The sequence below is a fragment of the Taudactylus pleione genome, unplaced genomic scaffold (genome assembly GCF_031769625.1).
Source record: "Taudactylus pleione unplaced genomic scaffold, aTauple2 ptg000225l, whole genome shotgun sequence".
Lineage (NCBI taxonomy): Eukaryota > Metazoa > Chordata > Amphibia > Anura > Myobatrachidae > Taudactylus > Taudactylus pleione.
Window position 1 is genome coordinate 4,628,078 of NW_028284627.1, and position 16,426 is coordinate 4,644,503.

General features: G+C 46.3%; 1 protein-coding gene across 1 annotated transcript in view; it reads left to right on the forward strand.

Moving 5' to 3' along the window:
- The first annotated feature begins 218 nt into the window (after positions 1-218).
- Positions 219-16,426, forward strand: part of CRACR2A (calcium release activated channel regulator 2A) — a 362,324-nt gene continuing 346,116 nt past the window's right edge. The window contains exon 1 of the mRNA XM_088478989.1: positions 219-298. The gene's annotated coding sequence lies outside the window, so the exon portion shown is untranslated. The remainder of the gene's footprint in view (positions 299-16,426) is intronic.

The window sequence follows — 16,426 nt, forward strand, 5'->3', positions numbered from 1 at the left end:
ATCTGATAATTATTAAGTCTGCAGATCCCTCCCCAGGGCCGGTCTGGGCTACTCTCACATTGCCTCTTGTACTGAACCTCCCACAACTGTTGTGACGAGGAAGGAAACTTAGTGAGATTTTCTGGCTGCAGGTAAAGAAGACAAATTCCTTCAGTCACTTCTGAGTGAAATGCAAGAAACACTGACAGATGTGGATGTACATATGAGAACTTTCCTTTACTGACTGACTCAGGGTATCCAAGGAGAGATGGACATCTGGCGACACTAAGCTCCCCTGCACTAGTTTCACTTTGTTGAAGTAAGTAGGAACTGCCTGACAAGTTGTGTTAATGCCTGTGTCCTCCCAGTGTTGCTGAGGAACTGCCTGACAAGTTGTGGTATTGCCTGTGTCCTCCCAGTAGTGCTGAGTGATTGGCTACTCACACACACACTGTCCGAGCTTGCAGCGAGCTGATCAGGCTAAAAGCAAACTGATGTTTGAGAAGATTTGAACTTTCCCTTGGGAATAGTTTGCAGTGACCCAGGACTAGCTCATTATATCGCTATGCATTACTATAAATATATTATTTGAAAAATAACATAATGAAATTCATGTTATCATTTCAAATCGTTCTGTTATGGTTACATAGGGCCTCATTTAGAGTTAGAAGCAGAGATGAGCGGTTCAGTTGTACTCAGTTCATTACGCCAAATTAGCGCAAGTTCGGATTTATCTCATTGGCTATCCAAAACACGAGAGCCACATCGTCAGTAAGATGCCATTTTCAAGATCCGAACGTAACCGAGTAGAACCAAACTGCTCTTCTCTGTTTAGAAGTAAGGCCATTTGCAAGGTGTAAATATGCGCAGTTCTGTACTGTGCATTTCTTATCAGAATGCGTTCCTATCTACATTTTTGATTGGCTGTTTATTAACTCACTTCTCCAGCTGAAAGTACTATACTCAGTAGCATTGTAGCTTATATTCCGGGTATTCGTTTAGATTTATAATTTCTCAATTCTTTTTAGACAAGTGTAGGGAAAAAAGGTTATCATTTGATTTATAAAGCAGTGAATTGTGGTATTGGGGGTGCTTGTAAGTAAATACACTAAATATAACAAATGCCACTATCAAATGTATTAATAATACTGTAAAGTTGCATCTCTACGGTGTAATTGGGTATAAGTACAGTTAGCATGCCTGACTTAGCAATACTAATACTAATAATAGAGTAATAATAATCATTGTGATTTCACCAATTGATTACTAGCGTATTCAAAGGCACAGTAATACGTTAATGCTGTATGTGTCAATCCTGATATTAAATGACCAATTCCACGGTGCATACAGATGTAGCCACGCTCATCATTGCCGCGATGCATCCACACGTGCGTACACATCGCGGCATAGTGCAGCATTCGCCAGGCTGCAAGCAGTGGCAGTTGGCGTTTTCCCCATTGAAGTCTATGGTGTGCGCGTGCACGCCATAGACACGGGCAAACTAGTCGTGCCATCCATGCGTGCGCATCGTGGGTTAGATGGGCGTGGCTACATCTGTAAGAATATATGGACAGTGTACCAATGTGAAACGCGTACAAAACTGCACTTTTTGTTGCTGTTTTCTATCAGTCTGTTTATACATTCTCATATAGAAGTAGAGTTTTCTCACACTTTTTAAACTCGGACAATGTAATAGAGCCCGAGAACAGGCAAACTCGCATGTTTTACAGACTCAAACAACTCTCACAATTTGAACTCACATCCAGATGTTTTCCCATTTTGAAGATACAACTCGACCAATGTAAATAGTGTGAGAGATTACTGCTAAACTCTCACACTTACTAAACTCTCACCCTATTATATTTGGCTCATAGTTTTTTGCATATTGTTGACTCATGTTCCCTTATGCCTGGAGAAGCGGGCAGGGGCGGATAACCATATGCCAAGTAATGCTAGGGCATGTTCACACAACAGCAGAAAACAAATCAACATGGATGTATCTGTAGAGTACATACAATCATCACTAACATATCTATAATATTGTGCAAAAATAGGGTGATCCAGCTTTAGCATTTACTAGTAACACTTTGAAACAGTGTATCCACGTTGTTTCTGCCCTATTGTGGAGTGTACGTATACACACTTGACCAAAATGCTTCTGTTTTAGAGCTGATCGCTACATTACCTGATTGTATACACAGATAGGCCTTTCCTGTAGGCATCTTTTTCTATTTATATTCTGCCTCTAAATTATATATATATATATATATATATATATATATATATATATATACACTACTGTTCAAAAGTTTGGGGTCACCCAGACAATTTCGTGTTTTACATGAAAACTGACTTTTATTTATCAAATGAGTCGCAAAATGAATAGAACATATAGTCATGACATTGGCAAGGCTAAAAATAATGATTTTTATTTGAAATAATAATTTTGTCCTTCAAACTTTGCTTTCTTCAAAGAATGCTCCTTTTGCAGCAATTACAGCATTGCAGACCTTTGGCATTTTAGCTGTTAATTTGTTGAGGTAATCTGAAGAAATTTCACCCCACGCTTCCTGAAGCACCTACCACAAGTTGGATTGGCTTGATGGGCACTTCTTGCGTACCATAAGGTCAAGCTGCTCCCACAACAGCTCAATGGGGTTGAGATTTGGTGACTGCGCTGGCCTCTCCATTACAGACAGAATACCAGCTGCCTGCTTCTTCCCTAAATAGTTCTTGCATAATTTGGAGGTGTCCTTTGGGTCATTGTCCTGTTGGAGGAGGAAATTGTCTCCAATCCAGCGCTGTCCACAGAGTATGGCATGGTGTTGCAAAATGGAGTGATAGCCTTCCTTATTCAAAATCCCTTTTACCTTGTACAAATCTCCCACTTTACCAGCACCAAAGCAGCCCCAGACCATCACATTACCTCCACCATGCTTGACAGATGGCATCAGGCACTCTTCCAGCATCTTTTCACTTGTTCTGCGTCTCACAAATGTTCTTCTGTGTGATCCACACACCTCAAACTTTGATTCATCTGTCCATAACACTTTTTTACAATCTTCCTCTGTCCAATGGGAATCCCGACACCAGCATCCCGGCAGCAATGGAAATCCCGATCATCCTCAGGTAAGTATTGGCTAACTTAATTCTACCCCCTAACCCTCCCTTAGGGGTGCCTAACCCTAACTTCCCTCCCCAGTACCTAACCCTAATCCTCCCTCTAAGTGCCTAAACCTAACCTTTCCCGCTGCCTAAACCTAAGTCCCCCGGGGGGGTGGGTGCCTAACCCTAACCTCCCCCCGGGGTTGCCTAACCCTAACCCCCCTTCCCCTAGCCTAAATCTAACCTCCCGGGGGGGGGTGCCTAACTCTAAGTCACCCCAGGAACCCTAAACCTAACCCCCCCTCCCGCGGCTATCCGCTCTCGGCATCCGGCGTCCCTTCGATCGGGATGCCAGTCGTCAGGCTCCCGGCATATGTCTAATGACAGGCATCTGCATATCGACGCCTGTCTTTAGACCCTTGCCGGGATATGACAGTTGGGAAGCCGGCTGTCGGGATTAGATCCGCCAGCTTCCCGACTGCATACCTTCCAATGTCTGTGTTCTTTTGCCCATATTAATCTTTTCCTTTTATTGGCCAGTCCCAGATATGGCTTTTTCTTTGCTAATCTGCCTAGAAGGCCAGCATCCTGGAGTCGCCTCTTCACTGTAGACGTTGACCAGGCGTTTTGCAGGTACCATTTATTGAAGCTGCCAGTTGAGGACTTGTGAGGCATCTATTTCTCAAACTAGAGACTCTAATGTACTTGTCTTCTTGCACAGTTGTGCACCGGGGCCTCCCACTTCTCTTTCTACTCTGGTTACAGCCTGTTTGTGCTGTTCTCTGAAGGGAGTAGTACACACCATTGTAGGAAATGTTCAGTTTCTTGGCAATTTCTCGCATGGAATAGCCTTCATTTCTAAGAACAAGAATAGACTGTCAAGATTCCATGAAAGTTCTCTTTTTCTGGCCATTTGGAGAGTATAATTGAACCCACAAATGTGATCCTCCAGATACTCAACTAGCTCAAAGGAAGGCCAGTTTTATAGATTCTCTAACAAGCAAACCCGTTTTCAGCTGTGCTAACATAATTGCACAAGGGTTTTCAAGGGTTTTCTAATCATCCATTAGTCTTCTAACGAGCTTAGCAAACACAATGTACCATTAGAACACTGGAGTGATGGTTGCTGGAAATGGGCCTCTATACACCTATGTAGATATTCCTTTAAAAACCAGTCGTTTGCAGCTAGTATAGTCATTTACCACATTAACAAAGTATAGAGTGTGTTTCTGATTAATTTAATGTTATCTTCATTGAGAAAAACAGTGCTTTTCTTTCAAAAATAAGGAAATTTCCCCAAACTTTTGAACGGTAGTGAATATATATATATATATATTTGTTTTACAGTTTAGGGGCAATCCAATTAGTCGCAAGGGGTGCAAATCGGGTGCGTTTTGCACCACATCTCGCACCCCTCACGGCCCTCTTTCAGGCTGAACTCGCTCAATTTTGTATCCAGCCCTATGGGGCTTCACACAGTTTTGTGCGAGTTCAGGCTGCCGTCAAGGGCGGCCGTTGTCACGATGACTTGCACCCGCGAGGGCATCGCATGTAATTGGATTTAGTGTGTGTTATGTTGTTTCAGTTTTTCTTGACTGTTGCAATTAACAGAAAAGATACTTTCATATGTAATAGTTAAGTGACATTGTTGCAATAGTAGATATATGTTGTATTATAAGGGGCATATCCAATTAGCTGCTGTTGGCCATGACCAATTCAATCAGCGGCTGATAGCCTGAGCGTTGATTACCAGAGGGTGAACTTTTCCTCGCAGCTTCCTGATCTGAGAGGAAAAGTCAGCGTAATAATGCACCTCTGATAATCAACACACGGTGAAACCCATTAAATTCTGCATTTTATGCGGTAGTGGGATACTGTGCGTTACCATAGGTTTTACCGTGCAGGGAAAAGACTAAATCATTCAATAGCTCCGGGCGTTAAACCCGGAGCTTTCCCCGCGTGGTAAAACTAGCGCCTAACTTCAGAAGAAGCTCAAACCTTATTTTAGTGGATTGTTTTATTATTGTGTTGTTTGTATTGTATACGCAGTGTATTGTGCATCAAATTGCAGTTTGAAGTTCTTGCAGCATTTTCTTTTGTAATTGGCCAATTAGCTGGAGTTGGTCTCTATGGTTAATTGTTTATATGTACATAGACGTACATCACTATAAGCAAACCTGCTTTTCTGCTAGCAGAACCACTTCCTTTTAAGAGGCTGTGTGCTTTAAAAACAGATCCTGGTAAACTGGTCATTAAAGGATCTCAGGATTTGATAAGAGCTGCTGCAGATATAGGCCCATATTCAATTACCGGCGAAAAGTCCCGGAGTTTTCACATGCCGGAATTTTTGCCGTCATCGCCAGTTTGGCCTCCGGAAGTATCGCGCTCGTCACCGTAGTCAATTGCAAAGGACGCATCCTGGCGAAACTGAGATCGGCGAAAAGTACTGTCAGATTTGGGGAAATCAGCCTGACACCCCCCAAAAGATGCACTGACATGGGGGATCAATATGGATATCCCCGAATAGCTCTGCTGAAGGTATTTGGGGTGCTTTAATGCTCTCTATTGGTGCTATTTAGCGTCTTTGCACAAGTGTTGAAGAATAGCATTTAGCAGTTTTTTAGGGGGAAAATAAGTATTCCCAGCAAATTTGGGGTACTTGAAAATGGGTGCAAGCATGGTGAAAAATTGCTAAAGTGCGTTTTTAAAAAAACTTAAAAAAGACCCCTTCAGCAAGCACCTGCAAACAAAAAAACACCTGGGGCATACTTGGGGGACCCTCTGGAGTCGATTTCGCTAGTTTTTAAGATTGTCCCCCAACTTTGTATTTTTTTCGCCTCCAAAATGATGTACTTTTTTGGGGTGATCTGAAGTATTTTTGAACTTTTTTTGATGCAGTTTACCCTTGGGGGACTGTCCCAAGGCTGCAGGGGTGTTCCCGCAACTTTGCACCCCAAACCCCCGAATCTGCACTTTTTTCCGCCTCCTTTCAGAGGCGAATCTTGTCCGCTGATTTGAAGGCGCAAACTTTTCGCACCGGCGGAAACTCTTTACAATTGAATACGGAAAAAAGTTCTCGCCTCGTGAAATGACGTCACCGGCGAGAACTTTTTGCCGATCTCGGCTTTTCACCGGCAATTGAATGTGGCACATAGAGACAGTTCTTAATTGAGGGAAATCTCTATAAATTTAATTAGAATTTCAAATGGGCATACAATAACTTTATGTGCTGTATGTTATCTTAGATTTATTGTATCTCTTTAACCACCTGTATTGCATCTATGGAGCTTTAGACTAATGATCCCTATTCTTGCATTGTGTACTGTACAGTATTCCTTCCAAATTTGCAGGAGGGGACAATAGGTCCCACAAGTGGCACAGCGCAGAGTGAGTGTTCTCAATACAGCCTTTTATTGGTATGCGGTAATAGTGGCTCGTGAGGCTCGTAGAGTGGGCCGGATTTAGAACCGCGCTGAAATGACATCGTAGCTGCTGTCTCTAATGGATCGCAATAGCGAAAATATACTAATGTCTCCAAAGCCTCCCCAAGCATAGGGACTCCCACTGTGGACTCCTCATATCCGTCAGACGACATGCAACAGTGTAAATATTGGTAACAACGACGCAGATCGGGCAGCCACACAGCTTGTAAGTCTGACCTGTCTCAAACACTGACACGCTGAGAGCTCTCATGCTGAGATGGAGATCACAATGTCTACTTTATGCACACCTATGAGTTTAAACGGTCCCGACATGCCCGCGTTTGCCTAGCCATCCCCCTTTCCCTCACCCAAACGACTGCCTGTCACTCACTCTGCTTTGTATTCCTCTATGTGTACGTGATCGCTAATAATTCGCCCTGCATTACAGGTCTGGCTCATGCTCAATAGCTATGAATCAATCCACTTGCGTGAAACATCGACTTTGCGTCCGGATCTGAATCAGGCCCAGTGTACATTGGGGTGGTACATTCTCTCCTGTATGGTATATAGCAGAACGTACAATATTAACACATATGTTAATTATATTTTAGAATAATATTATTTGTATTTGTGTCTACTAATAATACTAGGAGGTACATGGTCAACTACATTTGTGTTAAATGTGACTTTAAACTATTGGGTTAAGGGTTGTATTGATGATAACCCCTTTGTCCAGCGTTTTAGCCATAGAAAGGGTTATCACCACTTAAATAACAGATTTAACTTGGTTTAATAACTGTTGGAAAGCTATCTCAGGCTGGCGTTAGTCGTACCCGGTATGGGCGACCAGTGAGGCTGAAGAGGTTTTGCTGAATTTCCTCTGGGTAACATTACTATGCATGGACATTAGCTGCTTATGCACATTCTCCTTTATGCCTATGCCAGCAGTGTTAGGCTGCTAGTAAACTGCTTCCTGAGCACTGCTGCATGGCTTCAACAGGAGATGGACAGACATAGTGGAAGAGATCTCCAACAGATAAGTTAGGGTATGGAAAGGAGGGGGGGGGGGGTTATAGTATAGTTCATGGTAGGTAATACTAACAATAATGCTGTCTGTTGTATAGTACATGGCAGCCACTAATGCTGTTTGTAGTATATGACAGTCGCAAGTGCTGTCTGTATTATATGGTGGTCACTAATGCTGTATGTATTATATGGCAGTCACTACTGGTGTCTGTATTATATGGCAGTCACTAATAGTATATGTATTATATGGTGGTAACAAATTCTGTCTGTATTATATTTCAGTCACTAATGCTGTCTGTAGTATATGGTGGTCACTAAATGTCTGTATTAAATGTCAGTCACTAATGCTGTCTTTAGTATATGGTGATCACTAATGCTGTCTGTATTATATGGTAGTCACTAAAGCTGTTTTTAGTATATGGCGGTCACCAAATGCTATCTGTATCATATGGCAGTCACTAATGCTGTCTTTAGTATATGGTGATCACTAATGCTGTCTGTACAATATGGCAGTTACTAATGCTGTCTTTAGTATATGGTGGTCACTAATGCTATGTATATTATATGGCAGTCACTAATGCTGCCTGTATTATATGGCAGTGACTAATGCTGTCTGTATTATATGGCAGAGACTAATGCTGTGTCTAGTAAAAAGGGGTCATTAATGCTGTCTGTAGTAAATGGTGGTCATTAATGCTGTATGTATCATATGGTGGTCATTAATGCTTTCTGTATTATATGGTGGTCACTAATTCTGTTTCTAGTATATGGTGGTCACAAATGCTGTCTGTAGTATAAGGTGGTCATATAGGTAGAGTGTGACTTTTTTATCCATTGGGATGGGGGAGCGCCATATTGAATCTTCACTCAGGGTGACAGAAAGGTCAGCTTCATCCCTGGGTGTCATTGCTAGGTCTGGTCATACAGAGTGAAAACCCTGGCTGCTAGGCTTTCAGTCTCCAATGCAAATTATGCCCCAAACTGAATTATCCATGTCACTGTCAGGCTAGTGCAGGATCTGCAGCTGATAGCCTCACACTGGCTCAGCATTGACAGGGGACTACTGGCTGCAATAATCCACTCCTTCAGTTAAAAGCTACAGGAGAGTAATAAATTTATAGGGACATCCGCATAGATGTCATATGGGCGGAGGTGGGGCATGAGAGTTGCATTCCCCGAGCCCCCTTCTCAAGAGGGCAGAGCAGAGGCTTCAGGAGACAGCCCTCATCTCTCTCTTGGCTTTTTCATTCCTCACCCCCCAATTTCCTCCTCCTTTATTCTCCTCCTCTCCCTGCTCCCATTGTACCCATGCCTTGCCTGCTATACTCACTGTTTCCACAGTGATACATAGAAGATTCCAATGTGTGCCTCTGCCCCTATCCATCCAAACTGTGCCTTTTACCCCATCTCTCCCCAAGTGTGCCTCTGATTCCCCTTCCCAAGTAAACATCTGAACTCACTCCACAAGTATGCCTCTGATCCCCCTTTCCAAATATTCCTCACTCCCATCCCACCCAAAGTGTGCCTGTGCTACCCCCTCCCCAAGTGTGCCTGTCCCACTCCCTCCCCAAGTGTGCCTCTGCCACCCCCTCCCCAAGTATGCCTCAGACTTTCGCTTGTTCATGTATGCCTGAAACCATCATTCCCCATGTGTGCTTCTGACCGCTCCTCTCCATGTGTTGCCCTAGACCCCTCCCTCCTAACCATCCACAATTGTGACATTAACTCCAATCCCCATAGCCAGGGGCTGCTGATCAGAAGTACCATGGCTAAGCGGAGACAAGGCCATGTTCAGCACAGCATAACTAAGGATAAAGATAGCAAGTAAGCACAATTTTTGTTTAATAAATCATTTGGACTTTTTCTCCACCATTGTCTATAACCCTGTCTATAACCCTGCTATCACCAAGGCACTGTGCACCTCTGTGTCCAACGTGTCGGAGGCGTGGGGGGAGGATGATGGGGGGCCCTGCCTGTTTAATCTGTCCTGGGCCTCAAGATTTATGATGGCAGTCCTACTCATGAATATTGGATAATATTGACTTTAACATGGCTGCCTCCACTGTGTGATACAATATGGATATATTAAGAGAGCTTACACACATAGATTCAGAGTTGCACACGATTCCATGTGCTTCCGGATCTTGTGACTTTTAGCATATTGTGTACGTGTCAGGGCCTCCATATGCAACTTAGAGCAATTATGGGTGATTCAGTCGCACATATCTCAGTCAGATCTCCTTTTGCAACTGAGTGGAGGTAACTAGGTGGCAGCGGGACATTTGCCTGTAAAATAGGTATTCCGTGGGCGTGTCAATGGAATTATAGGCTATTCAGAAGTGAGTGTATGCATAGATCCGTTTGGCTTCAGATGCATCTCTTGCACTAAGGATAAGGCAGGTGCAAATGCCGTGATGATGATGAGTATGGCTACATTGATACATCCAGGGCCGGATTAAGATTTGTGGGGGCCCCTGGGCAAAAAACTTGTGGCGGCTCCTATTAAAAGATCTACTGGATAGGAGGCAGGTAAGAGTCAAAATCCTCACTTAACCTGACCAGGAGGATGGTGACCTGCAGCAGACCTTCTGTCATCTCCTTCATTGGCGGAGACGGAGGAAGCCACTTCTCAGCTCCCCTGGAAGGTGTCTTCTAGCTGCGAGGGGCAGTGGGGTGGAGAATGCAGGCAACTGGTGGTATAACCAGGGGCTGCTGTCAGATTCTGGTCACCGATGGGGAGCAGTCGGCCGGCGTGGGGGTCGAGCAGATGATACAGCACGTGGGCTGCTCCGCTCCTCTGCAGTGAGACACAAAGGCAGCGGCATCTGTGCATCTTTGCACAGTGCCGGGCACAGATAGGCCCACAGGGCGGGAGGGAGGAGGAGATGGGGAGGATGAAGGTGTGAGCCGTCTATGTATATGCTGCTGAGGGACTGATCAGCAGCTCTATGGGACTGTCTTGTCTCAAGTACCATGACAGCCTCTGACACACACACATTGCGAGATCACAACAGGGTAGCGAGCTCCGCGGTGGCCGCTGTATATGGAACAGCTGAGCCACCGCCGAAGAGAACTGGAGCACAGGCAGCGATATGCTGCTCTGCTCTCCTGTGTGGGGGCCCCCTATCTGTGGGAGCCCCAGGACGGCTGACTCTGTCGCCCATCCTATAATCCGGCACTGGATACAGCCCATGCTTGCTGACGTTCCAGAGGGGGCAGCCAGGTCGTCATGGTGGGGTAGGCGTGGCGCGTCATAGGAGGGCCTGGTTGGGGACATTACCCAACATTAGGGGGCAAAGCGGGGGGCATGACCACACGATCACATCATCGTGGCCCCATCCCCGTTATACAATGCCAAGATTACCGGCATCGTTCAACAGGTGATGGGGACGTGGTGACGCAATTCAGTGCAAAACGCGTCATCACATCCCTGCGGGTGCGAGTGTGGGGAATGAGGGAGGGGGTCCGGGGGGTTGGCAGTCTGCCAGGAGGCTTGCCTGCTTTTCCAGAAGTCACATACAGTATAAAGTCAGCAGATGTATTTGAAAAAAGTATATTAATAGGTTAAACATACATGGGAGGGATACAGATTTTCTCTAAACCATTATTTCATGATAAAAACGCTGGGGGACTTTTCTGAACATTGTTTTTCAGGTAGGTGGTTGCTCAAAGTCACCAATCAGATTTTAAGATGTATATTTATTAATGTGCAGGTTTATAGAAGTGGAAGTGTTGCCCATAGCAACTAATCAGATTCTACTAATCAATTGTCTAGAGCCTATGGGCAACACCTCCACTTCTGTAAACCCGCACTTTAGTAAATATACCCGTAAATGTAATTTTTGTAGCTCTGTTCATTGGTTGCTATGTACAATGCCACCTTCTCTACACCGTTGCTGCATAGTAGTCTTCAGAAATGTCCTCCATAATTTTTGCTAATGTGCCTCAGTGTAGCAGAACCATGGGAGCTCATTTTTGGGACCTGCACCTTTCGGGAGATACTCACCTACAATAGTTTAAATGCAGTAAATGCCGCTCAGTTAAAAGTTTCGAAGAACATGATTGGACAACCACGAAGACAGAGAAATCAGCTGTATTAACAACTTACCAGTGAACATTGGAACTGATTCAGTACGGATCGTAACTGCAATTGCAATAGCGATTACACATGCAGTCTCACTGCGATAGTATGCTAATCCACTGCGATCGCTATGCCGTTGCAGCACAGCATAAGGATGCCCACCTTACCTTACACCAGGGCCGCAACAAGGGGGGGGGTTAGAGGTGCACGTGCACCGGGTGCCGGATTGCAGGGGGTGAAAAAAGCTGACTCACGGTAGCTTGGGGGCAGTAGATTCAGAAAACGGCCATCCAAAAATGGCTGCCGCCAAAGAGGAGACAAATGCTAGAGGTCCTTACTGGACCTCTAGTGTTTGTCTCCTCCTTGGTGGGGCCATTTTTGGATGGCCGTTTTCAGCAGATTCCATGCGGACTAGCCATCCGCATGGACTCTGCTGAAAACGGCCATCCAAAAATGGCCGCCGCCGAGGAGGAGACAGATGGACCTCTACTGTCTGTTAGGCCAGCGCAATGCACACAGCGTTCCCATCACTGGGAACGCTGGCGCTGCTGGGAGAAGATGCTGAAAGCTGCTTCTTCTCCCGTGAAACCCCCTGGCAATGAGCATAAACCCCCATGGCAACGAGCATGAAACCCCATGGCAACGAGCATAAACCCCCCTGGCAACGAGCATAAACCCCCCTGGCAACGACCATGTAACCCCTGGCAACGAGCATAAACCTCCTGGTAATGAGCATAAATACCCTGGCAACGAGCATGAAACCCCCTGGCAACGAGCATGTAACCCCATGGCAACGAGCATAAACCCCATGGCAACGAGCATAAACCCCCTGGCAGCGAACATGGAAATGGTAATGAGCATAAAACCCCTGACAACGAGCAGGTAATTTTAAAGTAATTAGAAGCCTTACTGTGGGGTATAAAATGGTGTTGGGCAAATATGTGTGGCACTTTGGTAATAGGCATTACAGTGTGTGGCATAATGTGTAAAGGGCATTATGGTGTGTGGAATAATGTAAGTCACTATACCAGGGACGTCTGAGTAGTGCACTGCCTTATGGAGGAGCAAGGACAAAATCTAGGTACAGGAAGGAAGGGGGCGCAAAATTGCTGCCTTGCACCGGGTGACAGATATCCTAGTTTCGGCCCTGCTTACACACATCCGTAATACTTAGCAAGACTGCAAAACCATAAGTAACATCGAGTACCATCGCAGCTTCACACACACTTGCACAAGCTCTGACCTTACTCAGGAATTGCTAACTTCATCGCATGCAGTGAAAGCCCAAGCTGCACTTGGCATCGCAGTGCCTAATTTCTGCACGCCCCTGCAACGGCGTTCAAACTAGGGATGTGCGCCGGAACATTTTTGCCGGATTTGGATTTGGTTCTAATTAGTCGTCCGGCTATGGATTTGGATTTGCCAAACTGCGGTGACTGGCTTTGGATTTGGATTTGCCAAACTGAGGTGACTGGCTTTGGATTTGGATTTGCCAAACTGAGGTGACTGGCTTTGGATTTGGATTTTTTTACAAAATGACAAAAAAAGCTAAAAATCACATAAATTGGTCTTTTTTTTCTTCCTAGAGTATTATTAACCTCAATAACATTAATTTCCAGTCAATTTAGAACACCTCACAGCTTATAATATTGTTTTCAACATTATTGGCCAAAGGTTGCAGTGAGCTGACTGGTTACCAAGCGACAAAGCAGCGACACAGACACCACAATTTAAAGCACATCTATGACACAATGCCACACAGCAGTGGCAGAAATGAAAAGTAGTGCACCCACCCAGTGGGGTACGGCCAGCAGAATCACAATGCTTGTCTACAAAGTGGGCTCCGGCCCCAGGAGTCACAGTGCGCAATCTTATTCACATTACACCGCACATAGGGGGTCATTCAGACCCGCTCGCGAGCGGCAGGACGCTTGCAAGCGGGTCGATGTTCCCCACTGCGCATGCGCACGACGGAGGGAGCTCCGTCGTGCGCATGCGCGAGACCCGGCGAGCGACAGGCTCACCATCGCTCCGGGTCTTGCACCAAAGGGGGCGTGCTGTTGATGTTGATTGACAGCACGCCCCCTTTGGTGGGCGTGCCGGGGGCGTGCCTGCCAGACGGAGGCGTTCCCATGGGAATGCCTACCGTCTCAAGCCGGCCCCACTGACATCACTAGTGATGTCAGTGGGAGTGATTTTGGCTCTGATAGAGCCAAAATCACTCCAGGGCTTGCGGCAGCGAGACCCTACCCCAGGGTCTCCATCGCAAGCCCGATGGTCACGATGATCAAGACCATCGCGACCATCATCATGGACGCTCGCATAAGCTGTGGGTGGTCACCCACAGCTATGCGAGCGTCCATGAGGATGCTCCAAAAATAGGTAGGAGGGCCCTGATTCAGAGCGATCGCTCTGGTCAGAGCGTTCAGCTCTGAATCAGGCCCATAGTGCCCCCGATTCACATTACACCATAAAGTAGTGTCTCTTATTAATGTTACGACACACAGTAGTGCCCCTTTTACACAATGCCCACAGTAGTGCCCCTTTTACACAATGCCCACAGTAGTGACCCTTTTTTACAATGCCCACAGTAGTGACCCTTTTACACAATGCCCACAGTAGTGACCCTTTTACACAATTCCCACAGTAGTGATCCTTATACACAAAGCAACAGTAGTAATGCCCCTTATACAATGCCCACAGTAGTAGTGCCACTTATACAATGCCCACAGCAATAGTGTCCCTTACACAATGCCCCCAGTACTGGTGCCCCCTATGCAGTCCCCTTAGTAGTAGGGCCCCCTATGCAGTGCCTCCAGTAGTAGTATGCCCCCCATTAGCAGACCCCCCAAGTAGTATGCCCCCCATTAGCAGGCCCCCAGTAGTATGCCCCCCCAGTAGTATGCCCCCCATTAGCAGGCCCCCAGTAGTATGCCCCCCATTAGCAGGCCCACAGTAGTATGCCCACATGAGCAGGCCCCCAGTAGTATGCCCCCATAAGCAGGCCCCCAGTAGTATGCCCCCCCAGTAGTATGCCCCCATAAGCAGGCCCCCAGTAGTATGCCCCCCCAGTAGTATGCCCCCCCAGTAGTATGCCCCCATAAGCAGGCCCCCAGTAGTATGCCCCCCCAGTAGTATGCCCCCCATTAGCTGGCCCCCAGTAGTATGCCCCCCCCAGTAGTATGCCCCCCCAGTAGTATGCCCCCATAAGCAGGCCCTCAGTAGTATGCCCCCCCAGTAGTATGCCCCCCATTAGCTGGCCCCCAGTAGTATGCCCCCCCCGTAGTATGCCCCCATAAGCAGGCCCCCAGTAGTATGACCCCCCAGTAATATGCCCCCCAGTAGCAGGCCCCCCGAGTAGCAGGCCCCCCCATTAGCAGGCCCCCAGTAGTATGCCCCCCAGTAGCAGGCCCCCCAGTAGTAGGCTCCCTAGTAGCAGGCCCCCTGTAGTATGCCCCCCCAGTAGTAGGCCCCACCATTAGCAGGCCCCCATACACACATAACAAAAAAAAACAACTTACCTGTATCCCCGCTCCAGCCGCCGTCCGCTCTGCTGCCACGCGACGAGGAGGGAGCCGGAAGACGGAGCTCATGAGTGAGCTCCAGCTGGCTCCCTCCGTGCAGCAGCCAATGAGAGTCTGTGTGACTCTCATTGGCTGCTGTAACAAACACACAGCTGCCGCTGGCGGCTGTGTGTTTGTTCTGTGTAGAGCAGACCGCTATCAAGGAGTCCTGATGTCGGATTCTCTAGCGAGAATGCGACATCAGGCGGCCGCCGTTCGGCTCCGAACGGGGATCCGAGTCAGGCGGGGAACACCCGAACAGGGTTCGGGTGGACTCGGATCCCCTATGTTCGGAGCGGTTCGGGTTCCACAGAATCCGGACCGCTCATCTCTAGTTCAAACGCACTGGCACGACTGCGTTTTGCCGACCACTCCCATCACCTCCCCCAAATGGTATTTCCTGTCAATAACTCTGCGATGGGTCTGCGTAGTCTCTGCGATCGCAAGTCCCGAATGCAGTGGCTAGTTCACGCACAGGCGAATGATGCATACACATGCGCAGAATGCAACAATCGTCTGTTTGCTTACGTAATCGCAGTTGCGATCCTTGCTGAATGAGGCCCGTTGTTTTCTAATGAGCTGTTCTGCTACTTAGTGGAGGGGGAGAGGGTCATTTTGAAAAGAAAACATTCTATAGTTCTATACTGCTGTGCTATAACTCAGTGTGTGGCTCCAAAACAAGGGCAATGCTGAAATTGATGAGATCCTTGAAATAGGAAGCACGCCAGATTTGCTTTTCTTCTCATAAAGCATAAAACTCCATGTTCTGTTGAAAGTACTGTAATATTTGCTGGGATAAATACATATTGTTTATGAAGATTAAACTGGAGGCACAATGCGGTGGAACACCAGATGAACCAATTCATCACAGTGACAAGTGGCTTTGCTAAACTATAGTGCAAAATAGAATATAGAGTATTGTAGAATGTTATACAGCTAGGCTGTTTGTCCAGATAGCGTAAGGTACGTAGGAATACTTCTATTCCTGAGTTTATAGGAAATGAATCATCTATAAATAAAAAGTTATATATTTTAATAAAGATAACATTTAATTAACGTTTGGGATGAGTCAACTATCATTCCTTATTGCTTCATATCATAGCGATACAGAATGTATAACAATCTCTATTAAGCAACACTGGGGCTGCTTGGTGACCGTCGGTGAAATCCCACCTCCTCTGCGCTAATTATTTGCCTTTCGCCAGCAGCCTAATGGCTTCTTATTCACTCCCATATTTAAGCTATGCACA